This window comes from Oncorhynchus mykiss, chromosome 6, assembly GCF_013265735.2.
Source record: "Oncorhynchus mykiss isolate Arlee chromosome 6, USDA_OmykA_1.1, whole genome shotgun sequence".
NCBI classification, from domain to species: domain Eukaryota; kingdom Metazoa; phylum Chordata; class Actinopteri; order Salmoniformes; family Salmonidae; genus Oncorhynchus; species Oncorhynchus mykiss.
Genome location: NC_048570.1, coordinates 50,543,122 through 50,564,614, shown reverse-complemented (window position 1 = coordinate 50,564,614; position 21,493 = coordinate 50,543,122). Strand labels below are relative to the sequence as shown.

Genomic DNA, 21,493 nt, shown 5'->3' with positions numbered 1-21,493 from the left:
AGAGGCTGGCATCTAGCAAACAACCAGCGCACTACTTTGACAACAAAACTAAAATGTACATACCGATAAACCAAACTCACATGCATAAAGCTTAGGCTAAAACATTATTTTTAAACAAATTAATTCTTTGAGGTAAAAATATAGGTGTATGGCAGAATGTCACAATGATAAGCATGCAATTGTTTCTACATCACATGAGATGTTTAACAAGGAAATGAGTTAGCTGGAGAGATAAAATGTCCCCCAGCACCCCCAAATACCAGGTCAAAGGTTGAGTGATGTCAGCAGAACATGCAGTACTTATGGGAATTTATTTAAAGATGGGCAAGTTAACAACAACAACCACCTTCACCCCAGAAGCATTAGTTACAACTCATTACTCAAGTAAGTCATCAGAATCATAAAGCCATATGGGAATGCCAACAACACGTAATTGGATGACAAGGCAGCAAGACTTTGCCATTGCCTGCCCCCCCCCCACCCAAAGAAAATATTAGACCTTCATATAAATGAATTAAAAAAAAACTGTTCTCATTAGTTTACAGTTGGGTGTATTTGAACTGGTATGCCCAGTCATCACAGGTGTGTTCACTTTTAATCCATTCCAAAGTGCACATATTCCTCTCTGTATAAACTTGGGCAGAGAGTGGTTGTGCTGTGCCGGCCCTGCCCTCTTTCTCTTCCCTGCTGCACCGTGACTCCCCTTGCACACAGTCACTGGCCCCTTCCTACTTCGAAGTAAAAAAACAGCTTGACTGCTGACTGATCGGCACCGACAGGAGCAACTCATTGGGAGTCGGCTGCACACACAGACACTGGCTGCCTGCTGCACGGGACCTTGTCAAAGTGTGTGTGTGTGTGGGGAGGGGGGGGGGGGGGGGCTCGGCAACAAAGCGAGCGGTTCCTCATTCAGAATACATACAAAGACACTTCTCTAGTGAGACATGGGAACATGCATCACTTCAGAGTTAATACTGTTAACAGCCTTTGTGTGTTATGACTTGGGAGGTACAGACCCATCAATAGAGGTGGCTCTCTTCAGTGTCTGTTAATCAGTCCTGATGGACCATCCACTCCATTGCAGGCCAACTGGAATTTATGTCATCGAACCTGTAGCTGCACACATGCTCTGAGGGAGGTATTTGCAGACGCCTTAAGTGCAAATGTTTCCCACCCACAGGAAGGTCTTGGACTGGGACTTGATACAAAGTTCAAATCACAACATTGGTGTATCAGACACCCACGTGAGCGAGTGTGTTCATAGTAATAGTATAAAATGTAGCTACTCCTTCGCTTGGTCATGATTCTTTGTCAACAAGGCAGCTGGAAAACACTTGTAGTTCCTAGGGGAAACTTAGGAGAAACCTCAAACCCACTACCCATTTTAATACACACACTGCACACATAGGCAGAGAACCCTCCCAATTCCCAACCCGCAGATCAGTCATATCAACTGCTGCTTACAAGCTTTATTTTTAGTTAAGTCCTCAGTCACTCACCACCACCAATGTTTCTGAACATAGATGTACAGTCGTGGCCAAATGTTGAGAATGACACAAATATACATTTTTAACCAAGTCTGCTGCCTCTGTTTGTATGATGGCAATTTGCATATACTCCAGAATGTTATGAAGAGTGATCAAGTGAATTACAATTAATTGCAAAGTCCCTCTTTACCATGCAAATTAACTGAATCCCAAAAAAACATTTCCACTGCATTTCAGCCCTGTCCCAAAAGGACCAGCTGACATGTCAGTGATTCTCTCATTAACACAGGTGTGAGTGTTGACGAGGACAAGGCTGGAGATCACTCTGTCATGCTGATTGAGTTTGAATAACAGACTGGAAGCTTCAAAAGGAGGGTGGTGCTTGGAATCATTGTTCTTCCTCTGTCAACTATGGTTACCTGCAAGGAAACATGTGCCGTCATCATTGCTTTTCACAAAAAGGGCTTCACAGGCAAGGATACTAATGCCAGTAAGATTGCACCTAAATCAACCAATTATCAGATCATCAAGAACTTCAAGGACAGCGGTTGAATTGTTGTGAAGAAGGCTTTAGAGCACCCAAGAAAGTTCAGCAAGCGCCAGGATCATCTCCTAAAGTTGATTTAGCTGCAGGATCGGGGCACCACCAGTACAGAGCTTGCTCAGGAATGGCAGCAGGCAGGTGTGAGTGCATCTGCACGCACAGTGAGGCGAAGACTTTTGGAGGATGGCCTGGTGTCAAGAAGGGCAGCAAAGAAGACATTTCTCTCCTGGTAAAACACCATGGACAGACTGATATTCTGCAAAAGGTAAAGGGATTGGACTGCTGAGGACTGGGGTAAAGTCATTTTCTCTGATGAATCCCCTTTCCGATTGTTTAGGGCATCCGGAAAAAAGAAGACAAAGTGAGCGCTACCATCAGTCCTGTGTCATGCCAACAGTAAATAATTCTGAGACCATTCATCTGTGGGGTTGCTTCTTAGCCAAGGGAGTGGGCTCACTCACAATTTTGCCTAAGAACACAGCCATGAATAAAGAATGGTACCAACACATCCTCCGAGAGCAACTCCTCCCAACCATCCAGGAACAGTTTGGTGACGAACAATGCCTTTTCCAGCATGATGGAGCACCTTGCCATAAGGCAAAAGTGATAACTAAGTGGCTCGGGGAACAAAACATTTATATTTTGGGTCCATGGCCAGGAAACTCCCCAGACCTTAATCACATTGAGAACTTGTGGTCAATCCTCAAGAGGCGAGTGGACAACCAAAAACCCACAAATTCTGACAAACTCCAAGCATGGATTGTGCAAGAATGGGCTGCCATCAGTCAGGATGTGGCCCAGAAGTTAATTGACAGCCTGCCAGGGCGGATTGCAGTGCTCTTGAAAAAGAAGGGTCAACACTGCAAATATTGACTCTTTGCATCAACTTCATTTAAATTGTCAATAAAAGCCTTTGACACTTATGAAATGCTTGTAATTATACTTCGGTATTCCATAGTAACATCTGACAAAAATATCTAAAGACACTGAAACAGAGAACAAATTAATATTTGTGTCATTCTCAAAACGTTCGGCCACGACTGTACACAAACAAAAGTGATTCAAAAGACCGTGGAAAGCTGTGCAAAACTGATTAATCTTATTGAATTATATGATAGAGATGAAGGGGGACGTCGACAGAGAGTGAAGAACAAAGGACAAAAAGTGTCGATCTGGGGGGCTGCATTCCCACAGGTCCCGACAGATAATTGCGGCACGGTCTACATTTTTCGTTTTGCGGGCGGGAGAGGGCGGTCAGACTGGGATGAAAATATTTTTGTAGTCCTGCAGATTATTTGGAAACGTTTTCTTTCTAATTTGTATGCGTTAGCCTACCTATTGTATTAAAAGCACATCTCGGTCTACCCATGTGAGAGACGAAGACTCGGTCTCAACATTTAAGTCTTTATTGAAGACTCATCTCTTCAGTAGGTCCTATGATTGAGTGTAGTCTGGCCCAGGAGTGTGAAGGTGAACGGAAAGGCACTGGAGCAGCGAACCGCCCTTGCCGTCTCTGCCTGGCCGGTTCCCCTCTTTCCACTGGGATTCTCTGCCTCTAACCCTATTACAGGGGCTGAGACACTGGCTTACTGGTGCTCTTCCATGCCGTCCCTAGGAGCGGTGCATCACTTGAGTGGGTTGAGTCACTGACGTGATCTTCCTGTCTGGGTTGGCGCCCCCCCTTGGGTTGTGCCGTGGCGGAGATCTTTGTGTGCTATACTGGGCCTGGTCTCAGGATGGTAAATTGTTGGTTGAAGATATCCCTCTAGTGGTGTGGGGGCTGTGCTTTGGCAAAGTGTGTGGGGTTATATCCTGCCTGTTTGGCCCTGTCCGGGGGTATCGTCGGATGGGTCCACAGTGTCTCCCGAACCCTCCTGTCTCAGCCTCCAGTATTCATGCTGATGTGCCGGGGGCCTAGAGTCAGTCTGTTATATCTGGAGTATTTCCCCGGTCTTATCCGGTGCCCTGTGTGAATTTAAGTATGCTCTCTCCAATTCTCTCTCTCTCGCTCTCTCTTTCTCTCTCTCAGAGGACCTGAGCCCTAGGACCATGCCTCAGGACTACCTGGCCTGATGACTCCTTGCTGTCCCCAGTCCACCTGGCCGTGCTGCTGCTCCAGTTTCAACTATTCTGCCTCCGGCTATGGATCCCTGACCTGTTCACCGGACGTGCTACCTGTCCCAGACCTGCTGTTTTCAACTCTCTAGAGACAGCAGGAGTGGTAGAGATACTCTGAATGATCGGCTATGAAAAGCCAACTGACATTTACTCCTGAGGTGCACCCTGTACAACCACTGATTATTATTATTATTACTACTTGACCCTGCTGGTCATCTATGAACATTTGAACATCTTGGCCATGTTCTGTTATAATCTCCACCTGGCACAGCCAGAAGAGGACTGGCCACCCATCGTAGCCTGGTTCCTCTCTAGGTTTCTTCCTAGGTTCTGGCCTTTCTAGGGAGTTTTTCCTAGCCACCGTGCTTCTACACCTGCGTTGCTTGTTGTACAGCACTTTTGAGATATCAGCTGATGTAACAAGGGCTTCATAAATAAATGTGATTTGATCTTGATTGTATTATTCACACACACTCAAAATACGCTGCGTCAACTTCAGTAGCCTACCTGTCCTCTTCTAGTTGGGCATGTGAGATGAAGTGCGCCTAGTATACACTACACGACCAAGAGTATGTGGACACCCCTTCAAATGAATGGATTTGAATGGATTTGAACACCGCCATGCAATCTCCATAGACAAACATTGGCAGTAGAATGGCCTTACTGAAGAGCTCAGTGACTTTCAACCTGGCACCGTCATAGGATGCCACCTTTCCAACTAGTCAGTTCATCAAATTTCTGCCTTGCTAGAGGTGCCCCTGTCAACTGTAAGTGCTGTTATTGTAAAGTGGAAATGTCTAGGAGCAACAACAGCTCAGCCACAAAGTGGTAGGCCACACAAGCTCACAGAACTGGACCGCCGAGTGCTGAAGCGTGTAAGCACATAAAAATCTGTCCTCGGTTGCAACTCACTACCGAGTTCCAAACTGCCTCAAAGCAACAACGGCAGAATAACTGTTCGTCGGGAGCTTCATGAAATGAGTTTCCATGGCCGAGCAGCTGCACACAAGCGTAATCAGTGGAAACAGTGGATCAGTGGAAACGCGTTCGCTGGAGTGATGAATCACTCTTCACCATCTAGCAGTCAGACGGACTAATCTGGGTTTAGCAGATACCAGGAGAACGCTACCTGCCCCAATGCATAGTGCCAACTGTCAAATTTGGTGGAGGATGAATAATGGTCCAGGGCTGTTTTTCATGGTTTGGGCAAGGCCCCTTAGTTAAATCTTAACGCTACAATATACAATGACATTCTAGACAATTCTGTGCTTCCAACATTGTGGCAACAGTTTGGGGAAGGCCCTTTGATGTTTCATCATGACAATGCCCCCTGTGCACAAATTGAGGTCTGTACAGAAATGGTTTATCGAGATCGGTGTGGAAGAACTTGACTGGCCTGCACAGAGCCCTGACCTCAACCCCATTGAACACATTTGGGATGAATTGGAACGCCGACTATAACCCAGGACTAATTGTCCAACATCGGAGCCTGACCTCACTAATGCTTGTGGCTGAATGGAAGCAAGTCCACGCAGCAATGTTCCAACATCTAGTGGAAAGCCTTACCAGAAGAGTGGAGGCTGTTAGAGCTGCAAAGGGGGAGGGGGGGGAAGAGATGTTCGACAAGCAGGTGTTCACATATATTTGGTTATGTAGTGTATATATTTTCCTGAAGGGGCGCCATCGATTTTCATTTCAGAGAGGTCAGATTTTCTCCATGTAACCCTTATTATGACTAAAGTTCACTCACAAGTAAAAACTCAAACAGGCAGTACCAGTGACACACTCAATACGGAAGTAGTCTGATGATTATGCTAAGCTAAAGGACTGTTTTGCTAGAACAGACTGGAATATGTTCTGGGATTCATCCGATAATATTGACAAGTTCACCACATCAGTCACCGGCTTCATTAATAAGTGCATCGAGAACAATCCCAACCAGAAGCCATAAATTACAGGCACCATCCACACTGAGCTAAAGGCTAGAGCTGCAGCTTTCAAGGTAGCGGGAGCCACGCTCATTGAAATCCGCTACGACATCTGACGAGCCATCAAACAGTCAAAAGTCAATGCAGAATTAAGATTGAATCTTACTACGCTGGCTCTGACGCTTGTCAGATGTGTCAGGGCTTGAGAGCAACAGCTGTTCCGGGTGACTGTGTGAACTTGCATTCTGTAGCTGATGTGAGTAAGACCATCAAACAGGTTAACATTCACAAGGCCGTGGGGCCAGACGGATTAACCAGATGCGTACTCAGAGCATGCGCTGACCAGCTGCCAAGTGTCTTCACTGACATTTCACACTTCACAGTTGGCACAATCTCAATTGCACCCCACACTGCATTTTCCCACCTGGACAAGAGAAACATCTACACAAGATCCCTGTTCATTGGCCATAGCTCAGCACCATATTGCCCTCCAAGCTCATCACTAAGCTCAGAACCCTGGGACTGAACACCTCCCTCTGCAACTGGATCCTGGACTTCCTGACGGGCCACCCCCAGGTGGCGAGGGTAGGCAACAACACATCCACCAAGCAGACCCTCAACACGTGGGCCCCTCAGGGGTGCGTGCCTAGTACTCCCTGTTCACCCACGACTGCATGGCTGCACACGTCTCCAACATCATTAAGTTGGCTGATGACACGTGGTTGGCCTGATCACCGACAATGAGACATCCTATAGGGAGGAGGTCAGTGACCTGGCAATGTGGTGCCAAGACAACAACCTCTCCCTCAGCAAGACAAAAGGAGCGGATTGTGGACTACAGGAAACAGAGGGCCGAGCACACCCCTATCTACATCGACGGGGCTGTAGTGGAGTGGGTCGAGAGCTTCAAGTTCCTCGGTCCACATTACTAAGGAATTATCATGGTCCACATTTTACGTAATTATGACATAACATTGAACATTGAAGGTTGTGCAACATAACAGGAATATTTAGAGTTACGGATGCCACCCGTTAGATAAAATACAGAATGGTTCTGTATTTCACTGAAAGAATAAACGTCTTGTTTTCGAGATGATAGTTTCCGGATTCAACCATATTAATGACCTAAGGCTCGTATTTCTGTGTGTTATCATGTTATAACTAAGTCTATGATTTGATAGAGCAGTCTGACTGAGCGATGGTAGGCACCAGCAGGCTCGTAAGCATTCATTCAAACAGCACTTTTGTGCGTTTGCCAGGAGCTGTTTATGACTTCAAGCCTATCAACTCCCGAGATTAGGCTAGTGTAACCGATGTGAAATGGCTAGCTAGTTAGCGGGGTGCGCACTAATAGCGTTTCTAACATCACTCGCTCTGAGACTTGGAGTGGTTGTTCCCCTTGCTCAGCAAGGGCCGCGGCTTTTGTGGAGCGATGGGTAACGCTGCTTCGAGGGTGGCTGTTGTCATTGTGTTCCTGGTTTGAGCCCAGGGAGGAGCGAGGAGAGGGACGGAAGCAATACTGTTACACTGGCATAAGTGCCTATAAGAACATACAATAGTCAAAGGTTAATGAAATACAAATGGTATAGAGAGAAATAGTCCTATAATTCCTATAATAACTACAACCTAAAAGTTCTTACCTGGGAATATTGAAGACTCGTGTTAAAAGGAGCCACCAGCTTCCATATGTTCTCATGTTCAGAGCAAGGAACATAAAAGTTAGCTTTTTTACATGGCACATATTGCACTTTTACTTTCTTCTCCAACACTTTGTTTTTGCATTATTTAAACATGTTTCATTATTTATTTGTGACTAAATTGATTTTATTGATGTATTGTATTAAAATAATTGTTCATTCAGTATTGTCATTATTACAAATTTAAAAAAAAATTCTGCCAATTAATCAGTATCGGCTTTTTTTTGGTCCTGCAATAAATCGGTATCGCCGTTGAAAAATCATAATCGGTCGACCTCTATTGTGCACCAATGAAATTGGGTATCGGACTGCTCAGTGACATCCACAGAACACAGCCATGTAGAGTTTTCACAAATATTAGCGTATCTGCTCTTACTGCAGGACTCTGAAACCACTGAAATTAGCCACACTAGCTCCCAATGTTCAATACACATAGTAGTTTAGTTTATTAATTTTACCATTTTAAAAACAAGCACACATAAAACTTGAAAGACACATGCACATGAGTAAAACCATTGAGGATAGTGGATAATCATTATTGTGGCTAGCTTCACATAGGTAGGGACAAGCGATTACCAGGGCCAAGTCCAGCAGGAGGAGAGACAACATTTGCCAACGTTCAGACAGAAATGTATTATGTATAATAAACATGCCCCTGATTCTAAGGAATCGTGTCAGTTATATTCCTGGCATTTCTATCTGCAACATGCCAAAGAGTTTTTGTACTGAACACAGCAGTGGTACATGGATAAAATCACCGGGGAAGCCAATCCAGAATGATTTGCCATATTACAGCTAGAGGTCGACTGATTAATCGGCATGGCCGATTAATTAGGTTCGATTTCAAGTTTCCATAGTAGGTAATCGGCCTTTTTGGACACCAATTATATTGTAATCCATGAGGAAACTGTGTGGCAGACTGACCAGCGTCAAAAGGACCTTGTGGCTGCAATGAGCCATGGTAAGTTGCTAGCTAGAATTAAACTTATCTTATAAAAAAACCAATCAATCTTCACATAATCACTAGTTAACTACACATGGTTGATGATATTGCTACGTTAACTAGCTTGTCCTGCGTTGCATATAATCAATGCGGTGCCTGTTAATTTATCATCGAATCCCAGCCTAATTAAACTTTGCCAAACGGGTGATTTAACAAAAGTGTAATTTGCGAAAAAAAAAGCACATTCGTTCCACAAATTTACCTAATCATAAACATCAATGCCTTTCTTAAAATCAATACACAGAAGTATATTTTTTTAAACCTGCACATTTAGTTAAAAGAAATGCATGTTAGCAGGCAATATTAACTAGGGAAATTGTGTCAGTTCTCTTGCGTTCAGTGCAAGCAGGGTCAGGGTATATGCAACAGATTGGGTTGCCTGGCTCGATGCGAACTGTGTTTCTTCCTAACAAAGGCCGTAATTAATTTGCCAGAATTTTACATAATTATGACATAACATTGAAGGTTGTGCAATGTAACAGCACCCGTTCTACAAAATACGTAATGGTTCCGTATTTCACTGAATGAAAAAACATTTTGTTTCCTAAATTATAGTTTCCGTATTTTACCATATAATGACCAATGGCTCATATTTCTGTGTGTTTATTATAATTAAGTCATCATTTTATATTTCATAGAGCAGTCTGACTGAGTGGTAGGCAGCAGCAGGCTCGTAATCATTCATTCAAACAGCACTTTACTGCGTTTGCGAGTAGCTCTTAGCAATGTTTGATGCACAGCATTGTTTATGACTTCAAGCCTATCAACTCCCGAGATTAGGCTGGCAATACTGAAGTGCCTATAAGTCAAAGGTATATGAAATACAAATGGTATAGATAGAAATAGTCGACGTGTTATAATTCCTATAATAACTACAACCTAAAACTTCTTAACTGGGAATATTGAACTCCAGCTTTCATATGTTCTAATGTTCTGAGCAAGGAACTTAAAACGTTAGCTTTTGTACACGGCACATAATGCACTTTTACTTTCTTCTCCAACACTGTGTTTTCATTATTTAAACCAAATTGAACATGTTTCATTATTTATTTGAGACTAAATAGATTTTATTAAGTTAAAATAAAAGCGTTCATTGTTCATTCAGCATTTTTGTAATTGTCATTATTACAAACATATGGGGGAAAATATATATATATTTTTTTTTAATCGTCCGATTAATCGGTATCGGCATTGAAAAATCATAATCGGTCGACCTGTAATTGTAACCCGTGTGTTGTGATAATTGTGTCGTTTTCTCTATAATCTGTTAGTTCATATACCTTGCGACCATGGTATATAGGCCTAAGGCTGAGACAATGAGAAGACACAGTGTCAGAATAAATTCAACCACACATTTGTTTCATTACAACACCGGAGAACAACATCTGTCCTGTGAAGTCCACAAAACACAATTGTATTAACTAACAGTGACATGATCTTCAGCATGGGGCGGCAGGGTAGCCTAGTGGTTGGAGCGTTGGACTAGTAACCGAAAGGTTGCAAGTTCAAATCCCCAAGCTGACAAGGTACAAATCTGTCGTTCGTCGTTCTGCCCCTGAACAGGCAGTTAACCCACTGTTTCGAGGCAGTCATTGAAAATAAGAATTTGTTCTTAACTCACTTAAAGGTAAAAATAAAAAATAAATGGTCGCAAAGAAAACAGGAGCTGCCGCCACTATTCCAGCACCATTTCAATATCATCGAATCACCTATGCTTAGTCTAATACGGTGGTAACTAAAAAATACCAACATTTTGTCCAATCAATGTTGGCTAAATATGATGTGGCTGTCCAATACGGTGGTAATGTGTGTGCGCGCAAGTGGAAAAAAAACATGTTGACTCACCCTATGTAGAGAAACGCAAATGCCATCCTCCTCTTTCATGTTGGCTAAACGGTCTATGACTCTGTCATACAGTACACACTTTTAGTTTTTGTTGTCCTAGGCTACCTGGCTGAAATACTTGCTGGCTAGCCTAACTTCCTTTCATGGGCAACGATACGCCACGGCAGCTAGTTAACATTAGTATACTACCTCTAGCTACATGTTGAACTTCCATGCTCTCAGGTCAGGGGCAAAATGTATGAAATGTATGGTTGGATCAGAATTGGCATTATAATCAGTGGATAGTACGGAGAAATAAGTCAAACCACAAGTCCAAATCACAATCCATGTCTAATTTAGGAAAGGGACGATTTTAGCTAGCTAGCCAGCCACTGTAGGACAACAATTCACTTTTTTTTCTGGAAATAATGTCATTTGGCTTGTGATATGATTGGTCTGAAGCCAGGGAGGCGACACCGTTGCTGGTTTCCCTTGCATTCAATGCTACGGGCTGCAACAATGTCATACTCTTTCTGACTGGACAGCATCAGACAGATACGCTACACATAGTGAGACAGAGGGGCACTGTTCCGTTCGCTCGGATGCTTTCTCCGGTGAAATACATTCAGCCTCTTGCGAATTGGAAAAATTTATGAAACACAGAGGCTAAAGAATAAAGTATTTGGTGTTTTTTTCCGGGAAGTCTGGCTTCCCTTGGCAACCATGAATAGGTAGCAGGTAGCCTAGTGGTTAGAGCGTTGGACTAGTAACCGAAAGGTTGCAAGATTGAATCCCTGAGCTGACAAGGTAAAAATCTGTAGTTCCGCCCATGAACAAGGCAGTTAACCCACTGTTCATAGGCCATCATTGAAAATAAGAATTTGTTCTTAACTGACTTGCCTAGTTAAATAAAGGTAAAATAAATAAAAAAATACACTTTCCCAAATTGGATCCTTTGTTTCCATTCTGCTCCTCCCTTCCTATAGGCAGAAATTCAAACAGGGAGTACCCGTGCTAAGGTCTATTCAACCCTGGTCTGGCCTATCCGAATCCACGCTTCAAGATTGTTTTGATCACGCGAACTGGAATATGTTCCAGGTTGCGTCTGAGAATAACATTGAGGTATACACTGACACGGTGACTGAGTTCAACAGGAAGTGTATAGGGAATGTTACCATTGTGACTATTAAAACCTTCCCAAACTCAAAACCACAGATAGATGGCAGCATTCGCACAAAACTGAAAGTGTGAACCAGTGCATTTAACCACAGCAAGGTGGGACTCCAGACAATTACAGATTAGAAAGGGAAAACAAGCCACGTCGCGGAAACCAACGCTTTGCTCCCGGACAAGCTAAACACCTTCTTCACCCTCCTTAAAGATAACACAGTGCCACCGATGCAGCCCGCTCCCGAGGACTGTGGGGGTGCTCGTTCTCCGTGGCCGACGTGGGTAAGTCTGCTGTCCTCACTTGCTCCAACATGTCCACCATTGTTCCTATACCCAAGAAAGCAAAGGTAACTGAACTAAATGACTATCGCCCTGTAGTATTCACTCATGTCATTATGAAGTGCTTTGAGAGGCTGGTTAAGGGTCATATCACCACCACCTTACCTGACGCCCTAGACCCACTTCAATTTGCATACCACCCCAATAGATCCACAGACGATGCAATCACTGCATCTGGACAAGAGGAATACCTATGTAAGATCGCTGTTCATTGACTACAACTCAGCCTTCAACACCATAGTACCCTCCTAGCCCAGGCCCTTGGTCTGAACCCTAACCTGTGCAACTGGGTCGTGGACTTCCTGACAGGCCAACCCCAACAACACCTCTACTGCACTGATCCTCAACACCAGGGGCCTCATATGCGTGTATGCTCAGTCCCCTCCTGTACTCCCTGTTCACCCATGACTGGGTGGCCACGCACAACTCCAACTCGATCATCAAGTTTGCAGACGACACAACAATAGTAGGCCTTATTACCAACAATGACGAGACAGCCTACAGGGAGGAGGTGAAGGCCCTGGCAGAGTGGTGCCTCACCGTCAACAAAATGAAGAAGCTGATCATGGACTTCAGGAGACAGCAGAGGGAGCATGCCCCCATCCACATCGATGGGTCCGCAGTTGAGAAGCTGAAAAGCTTCAAGTTCCTTGGCACTGGCAATCTGAAATGGTCCACCCACACAGACAGTGTGGTGTAGGCAGCGCAATAGCACCTCTTCAACCTCAGGTGGCTGAAGAAATTCAGCTTGGCCCCTAAGACACTCACAAACTTTTACAGATGCACCATTGAGAGCATCACAACCTGGTATGGCAACTGCACCGCCCACAACAGCAGGGCTCTCCAGAGGGTGGTCTCCCCAACGCATTACAGGGGCACACTGTCCACCCTCCAGGACACTTACAACACCCAATTTCACTGGAAGGCCATAAAGATCATCAAAGTCATCAACCACCCGAGTCACAGCCTGTTCACCCCGCTATCATCCAGAAGTCACGGTCAGTACAGATGCATCAAAGCTGGGACAGAGAGACTGAAACAGAGCTTCTATCGCAAGGACATAAGACTGTTAAATAGCCACTAGTCGGCCTCAACCCAGTACCCTGCCCTAAAATTAGTCACTATCACTAGCTGGATACCACCCGGTTACTCAACCCTGCACCTTAGAGGCTGCTGCCCTATGTACATAGACATGGAATCACTGGTCACTTTAATAATGTTAACATACTGCATACATATGAAATGAGTAAAATACTGTATTCTAGTCAATGCCACTCCGACATTGATCATCCTAATAATTATATATTTCTTAAAATATTTTACTTTGAGATGTGTGTATTGTTAGATATTATTTCACTTTTAGAGCTAGGAACACAATCAATTCGCTACATCCGCTAAATATGGTGTAGGTGACCAATAAAATTGTATTTAATTAAATATATAGCCTATAGCAGGGAGTCTGCAACCTGTCATATGAGTGACAATTTACAATTTAAAAAAATCTGAGTGCCAGTTATGATGTTCAAATAAGCATTGTGGGCTATTCAACTGTGCCCAGAAAATGTCTAACTGCCCACAAACTGCATAACCTAATTCTAGCTGGCTACTAGACAGAGACGCTGTCTATTCAGCCACACCCCACAGTGCTCCACTATGCCTACCTGTATCAAGGCACTTTCCATTTAGTGGTGCTGAATCACAGGTGCGGCCTTAATGTGTAGATTTTTCTTAATTCCTTGGTCGAGTTTGTTTGTCTTTATGCGTCCTTGGTCGATTGTAGGCCTAAGTAATTCCTTTGACGTATGCCTTTTATTTCAATGCATGTGTAGGGTTTATCTGGCATAGTTTGAATTCGCAGTCAGCTGTTTTATGCTCAGGTTACTTTCATATTGATGTCGGTATTTGATAGTGTGTAATATACATCTACTTCATGTTGCGCTGTTCCACAAGTAGGCTACATTGACTAATTTAGCCTATGTATGACGAGGTTGAGTAGTACATTGTACACACCATTCCACAGACCTTTAAACCTAATATAGTGGTGATAATGTATTGGGAGGAACATTTTATTTTTTTGCAGTTCTCCAAATAGCATTTTAGAGTTAAAAATGTGTGTGGAAGTACAGTAAATGAGCTTCAACTGGTGGGTGTATTTCTACACCCTAGGTTTAGATGAACTGATGCCACTGAAAAGTCAAGAGTCATAATTCTACAAGCCTCTCGTTCACATGTCCTTCACCATAAGGGGCTTATTGGAGCTGTCATCTGTGACAGACTTGTAAGTGTGCTTTAAACAATCTACATTTGTTGTTTGCTAGGCAAACAAATTAGATCTTTTTTTGATACAGTTGAAACGAGGTGCATTTGTGGTGGCCGCAACCGGACTAGATTGTGAACGACACTTGGCGGAATGCATTGCTTGACTGCCGTGAGTGATTCGCACAATAGCCTATCGTTCGCGAACTGCAGCACCCAAACGATTCGTTCTCGAGTTCGTTGACCAGAGGCTGTGTGTATGTTTTGGTTCTACAAAGCGGTGTCCATCACACCATTCAATAAATTAATTGCATTCATTGTTGCACCATGCGATCACTGATCCGTTCTAAACATGCAAATAGACAGTTGATGTTCGAGAATACGTCTCCAGCAGGTCAAACGAACGACAAAAATGAACCGAGTCACTCGGAATCATGACAAAAAAAAAACGAATCGTGCGCGAACTGCACATTCTTAGCTACTTCTCATTTGAACGTACGATGAAGACAACAAAAATTCGCTAACGTTAGCAAAGCTGACCAATGTCGCCCCCCATTCGTAAACAAACACTACTGTCGTTATCGTATTCATATTGTAGTGGTACAGTTACGTTATATTTAAACCACAATGATTGGAAAAAATATTAATTGAAGACATTTTGAATGCGGTATAAATAAAGGCAACTGTCAGTGTGACTGTTTACGAAATGGTTGCTAGCCAGCAAACGTTAGCTAAACCTTGAGACGAATTTGGATATTTTACGAGACAGTAGTTCAATTCCAAGACAAAATCGTAACTACGTAGCCTACTTACGTTAACGTTACTTTCCTAAATCTATGACGAGACGATTGACTAACATGCGAATAATGGCTTGGGCCATTTGTGGCTAACAAGCTAACTAGCTAGCTCTGTGCCCTGCTAGTTAGTAAACAACTCTGATGTAACAAATATCTTGTACCAAAATGTAGCTCGTTAGTTGGCAAAAGTCAATGATGTGGTAGTACAGTGCTACCACTAGCTATAGGTTTTATAGCTAACTAGTTAGATGATGGTTTAGCCTGCTCGCTGTTTAGCTACATGCTAGCCAACGTTAGCTTTAAGTGACAATGGAGTGAAGTGGCTGCTGGTGCTGACTTACCTTGCAACTTCAACTGGCCGGGGTTGGTCTGCGTGGCTGCAGTCTGAGCTCCGCGGCAGTAATGCGCAAACCCGTTTTCTGGATGATTGGGACTCGGTTTCATTAAGATAAATTGTACTGACAAAATAACGTAGCCAGCTATCTAACGTTAGCTTTTAGGACAAGTTGCTACTGTAGCTAACTAACGTTAAATGTCGAAAGGTTGTCCAGGCTCGTCTACCTAGGAAACTTGTTTAGGCTAACGTTACTTAACCAGCTAACGTTAACTAGCTACCCTTCTCCAGCGCTCGGCACCATCAGTGCTATTTCAATAAAGTACAGCTTTAATTCAATTAATTTCAAAACAGTGTAGCGTTGTCCGTCACCCAAGCGTTCTGCTTTGATGGATAACCCTGCCCTACCCTCTCAATAATGTCGCTAACTGGCCTGATAACTGAGGGCAGCCTGGTCTGCTTGCCTGCTGTATTGAAGGGCTGCACTTTCCTTGGCTCTGTTCTCCACTAACGTTACAGTGCGAATTCTAGCCACCACAGTTCAGCCAGCTAGCTAGCTAACAAGCTGCTTCCTTCTGTTGCACAATGGGCTGGTGTAATTTATGCATGAGATCAAGGACTTCTATGACCACACTGTAATGTAGTCTGATTAATCAGGCTGTAGTACACAGGTAATTCATTTGTATATAAAGCCTGAAACGAATGCTTCCAAAATCGTGTAAATGTAAACAATGTAATTTTACAAGCCAGAATGTATAATGAAATTACATTTAAACTCTGTTGCTTCAACAGCTCGATTTTTTTTGGACAAAATATCCATAGGAAAGTATTGTTTTTTCTGATTTTTAAAACATATTTTAGTTTAATGTTGGATATTCAGTTCTATCATCAATAGCTATTGAACCAAGCATGCCATAACAATGAAAATTGTATAGTCTGAATGAAGAACAATCAACACTGTTTTTGTGGGAATTTTAGATTTTTCTGAAAATTGAAATCCGAATAAAACATTTTAGATAATTAAAAATTCACCAAAGAAAACGTGTTGATTGTTCCCCATCCTCCCCTGTTTCAGAATATACAATTATCATGGCATCCTTGGTTCAATATCTATTCATGAGACAAAACTGGATATCCAATATAAAAATAATTTTACCTAGGTGCAAAACTGACTGAGAAGTCAGGTAAATAATACTTTCCTCAACATACTTTGTCTTAAATTTCGAGCAGATGAAGGACAAACCGGTATAATAAGTTTAAATGTAATTGTATTCAATATTCTTGCTTGTAAGGAACATTTACAAGATTTTGCAGGCATTAGTTTCAGGCTGTGTGTATTACAGCCTAAATAATCAGACTAGTTGTAATTGCTAAGTATGTATAACAATATTAATAACAATAATACATGATCTAATTCATTAATAATAATTCACAAAATAATAGTTGTCTACCTGAATTGTAATTTTACAGATGGAAATGGAGAGCAGTCAATTAATTATTTTAGAACTGTAAAAAAAGTATTTAGTCAGCCACCAATTGTGCAAGTTCTCCCACTTAAAAAGATGAGAGAGGCCTGTAATTTTCACCACTTCAACTATGACAGACAAAATGAGAAGAGAAAATCACATTGTAGGATTTTTTATTAATTTATTTGCAAATTATGGTGGAAAATAAGTATTTGGTCAATAACAAAAGTTTATCTCAATACTTTGTTATATACCCTTTGGCAATGACAGAGATCAAACGTTTTCTGTAAGTCTTCACAAGGTTTTCACACACTGTTGCTGGTATTTTGGCCCATTCCTCCATGCAGATCTCCTCTAGAGCAGTGATGTTTTGGGGCTGTTGCTGGGCAACACGGACTTTAAACTCCCTCCAAAGATTTTCTATGGGGTTGAGATCTGAAGACTGGCTAGGCCACTCCAGGACCTTGAAATGCTTCTTACGAAGCCACTCCTTCATTGCCCGGGCGGTGTGTTTGGGATCATTGTCATGCTGAAAGACCCAGCCACGTTTAATCTTCAATGCCCTTGCTGATGGAAGGAGGTTTTCACTCAAAATCTCACGATACATGGCCCCATTCATTCTTTCCTTTACATGGATCAGTCGTCCTGGTGCCTTTGCAGAAAAACAGCCCCAAAGCATGATGTTTCCACTCCCATGCTTCACAGTAGGTATGGTGTTCTTTGGATGCAACTCAGCATTCTTTGTCCTCCAAACATGACGAGTTGAGTTTTTACCAAAAAGTTATATTTTGGTTTCATCTGACCATATGACATTCTCCCAATCTTCTTCTGGATCATCCAAATGCTCTCTAGCAAACTTCAGACGGGCCTGGACATGTACTGGATTAAGCAGAGGGACACGTCTGGCACTGCAGGATTTGAGTCCCTGGCAGCGTAGTGTGTTACTGATTGTAGGCTTTGTTACTTTGGTCCCAGCTCTCTGCAGGTCATTCACCAGGTCACCCGTGTGGTTCTGGGATTTTTTTGATCATTTTGACCCCATGGGGTGAGATCTTGCGTGGAGCCCCAGATCGAGGGAGATTATCAGTGGTCTTGTGTGTCTTCCATTTCCTAATAATTGCTCCCACAGTTGATTTCTTCAAACCAAGCTGCTTACCTATTGCAGATTCAGTCTTCCCAGTGTGGTGCAGGTCTACAATTTTGTTTCTGGTGTCCTTTGACAGCTCTTTGGTCTTGGCCATAGTGGAGTTTGGAGTGTGACTGTTTGAGGTTGTGGACAGGTGTCTTTTATACTGATAACAAGTGGGAGAACTTGCACAATTTGTGGCTGACTAAATACTTTTTTCCCCACTGTATTTGCCATATGGGCTGAAATATAAGTGGTAGTCGGTCAAAGAGAATCAACCTCTTCCAACTTTAGATTATTGTGTCATACCCTGTTTTTGTACTGTAGTATACATGTGATGTACCCAGAACACATGTTGCAATGACTCCTGTTGACATGAGCTGACAGCAAGTTGTCTGCTTATCAGTCTATTTACAAAAAAGGATCTAAAGCAGACCACAGGAGTCCCTCTGCATAGAGATATTTTGCACATTATTAGTCATAGTATAGGATTTGTTTTGTCATAGCTGCTATCCCCATACGTTCATTCAAGGTCTATATGACTGAGAAATATGTGTTGTCCTGCTCTGTAAATCCCTATGTTTACAGTAGTCCCTCTTGAGATTTGGAGGACTCATTATTTCAGCAAAGTCTGGAGCAACACTAGGTGTAATTACTGTATGATTCACTGCTACCACTGTAAACAATGTAAGCCCGTGAGGTAATAATGTGGTGCTCTTCTCATCATGAATCAGCATGCAAGTGAGCGTATGGAAATAGTTTTTTTCTGTTTTTAGAGGAACATACCGGCACATGGAGATAAGTTCATAATAATATGCTGCCAAACAATAGTTTTCTTGAAAGGGAGTCTTAAAGAAACAATACATAATAAGGTCCTTATCAATTGCTTATGACTATGAAAATGTTAATTACATTAGAATGGATCTGTTTGCAGCTAATTCTAACACTGTTAAAAGATTAAAGAAACTAAATGTGGGAAGTTATGCAAACATTTTTGGGACAACTTGTAGTCTTTTACAATTGATAACAACAAGTAGACCCATATTCCAGTCTGTGGAATGTAACCTTTTTGTAGTTCTCCCCTCGAGGGCTTCTAGGTCTCCTTGCCTGTGACTGTCACAGCATACCATGAGAATTAACCCGTAGCTGTGCTGAGCCTTGGGGATAGGCTGAAGAGAGATTAACAATTGATCTGGCCTTGATGAGCCCTCACGGTTTAGTGCCAAGTGTAGCATTCCTTAGCCAAAGTGCATGAGGGCATCTATTCAGCATGTTCCCTCTCTCTCACACCGGGAAAACCGGTCAGCTGATCACACTGGATACAAGAAGCTCAAGAGGATGGCTTATAGATGATCACCCAGAGTACGAAAAATACATGTTTAGGAAAACATCATTATTTCAAAATAAATAAACCTAAATGGACACCTTGCTCCAATAGACCAAATATGTCTCTAGGAAACTAATCTGTCCACATTATGTTTTTCCGAGTTAAATGCTTACCTAATTGAAGGTCCAGCCTTTACATTCCTGATATTTTTTGTGGCATCATTCAGTACATGCAGTCTATTTTCCACAGATGAAGGCCATCTTAGTTCAATTGGAGTCTACTGATAAAATATGACTTGTACATAATGATGATAATGAAAGGAATACCGTGTATAAAGGACCAAAGCTCCAAAACGGAGTGATCCTGTCGTAATTGTTCCTAGAGCGGAGTGAAACCTGAATGCCGTTTCATGTTAGTGGTGCACTACTAGACATATTTCTGGGTTCTGTCTGCCCAAGTGACGAGCCTACAGAACTGTGATCTGCAGATCCTTGTTGCCCTGGAAACAGAAGCTTACATTTTTTTGGCATATTCTCCCTGTTCCTTCCAAGTGCCCCCCCCTCCCTCCCACCTAATTCATCCTGCCGCACAGCCTCAACCCCAACCTGCTGCAGTCATTTACCACTGTCAGAACAACAGGCACACACACTCACAGAGTGTGTTTGGTATCCTGTTAAATGGTCAGAGATACACTGCTATTGAATGTATGCTGTGTGACTAAGATATGGGCCATGCTGTGCTATGGTGCAACAATTTCACCCATTGCTGCAGAGGGTAACAAAGAAGCCAATCCAGTAATCCCAAAGGATGTTCTCGCAAAAGATGCACCAAGCCTGGAATGAAAATGGGATCTTATTGAATATTATGATATCAATGTGTGTAAATTAGTCAGACAATACTTGCAAACTATTGTAATTTGATCATGCATGCCCAGATTAAGTACTGTATGTCCCATGGTCTCTAACAATAAGATCCCACAGAAATGCCAAGAATGCACTGTATTCTTCCACCTAATAAGTGAATATTATGATATCAATGTGTGTATATTAGTCAGATAATACTTGCAAGCTATTATAATTTGATCATGCATGCCCAGATTAAGTACTGTATGTCCCATGGTAGCTAACAATAAGATCCCACAGAAATGCCAAGAATGCACTGTTTTCTTCCACCTAATAGAGATACGACAAAACATGACATGCCCCTTAGGAGGACTTGAAAACTAAATCCAATTACCACACACTATTGTACTGTGAAATGTCATTACTTTACGTGTGTGAGTGTGCATGGGATTCTTTTTAACCTCTTGGATTCACTCTGCATTCCATCGAGTGACTTTGCTTTTCTGTCCAGAACAGGAACATTTCTTTAAAGTTGCTGACTGTCAATAACAGTTGGTCTACGTCCCAAATGGCACCCGATACCCTACATAGTGCACTACTTTTGACTAGAGCCCTATAGAACCTGGTCAAAAGTAGTGCGCTATGTGGGGAATAGGGTGTCATTTTGAATGCAACCTTTGTCCCAGGATAGTGGAGGGTGGAGGAGGGCGGGGGAAAGTCCACAGAGAGGGCTGCATCCTGCTGTGAGTCCCCCCCAGGAGTATGTTAGTGTAAATATGATTATAATGACACACATAGCTATGGGATTAAAACACTACAAGACCTCAGTTATAGTCATATAGTGATGTGAGGTATGTTAACGTTATTCTAAGTACATTATTATGATTTATAATAATATGTATTTCAAAGGCAATACTTAAATATATACCTAAATATAATCAATCCCACAATGCGTCAACTACATTATAGGCATGGCTGTCGGTTTCTATTATTATGGGTGGTACGATATTGTTGGAGCTGGGTCAAGGTTGGAGCAACGGGTTTTATTATATGGCATTGGTATGGCAATGAGTTTTTTGAGCCAATGGAGGTGAGATGTGGCATACAAGATAATATAGATTGAGCACCCGGCTTCAGCCAATGATGATCGTGTGCGGGGACAGGCTTAAACCATGTGACGTGCCAAAGAGCAGAGGACTTTGCCCTGGGGAAGAGCCATCTGACACAATGAGGGA

At 42.6% G+C, this 21,493-nt stretch overlaps 1 protein-coding gene across 2 annotated transcripts in view; it reads right to left on the bottom strand.

Moving 5' to 3' along the window:
* Positions 1-21,493, bottom strand: part of LOC110526111 (zinc finger MIZ domain-containing protein 2) — an 88,566-nt gene that overhangs the window by 65,644 nt on the left and 1,429 nt on the right. The window contains exon 1 of one of the 2 annotated variants that reach the window (XM_021606739.2): positions 15,505-16,106. The exons of the other annotated variant lie outside the window; for it this stretch is intronic. The gene's annotated coding sequence lies outside the window, so the exon portion shown is untranslated. Of the gene's footprint in view, positions 1-15,504; positions 16,107-21,493 lie in introns of those variants that run through there. 2 annotated transcript variants of the gene reach the window in all.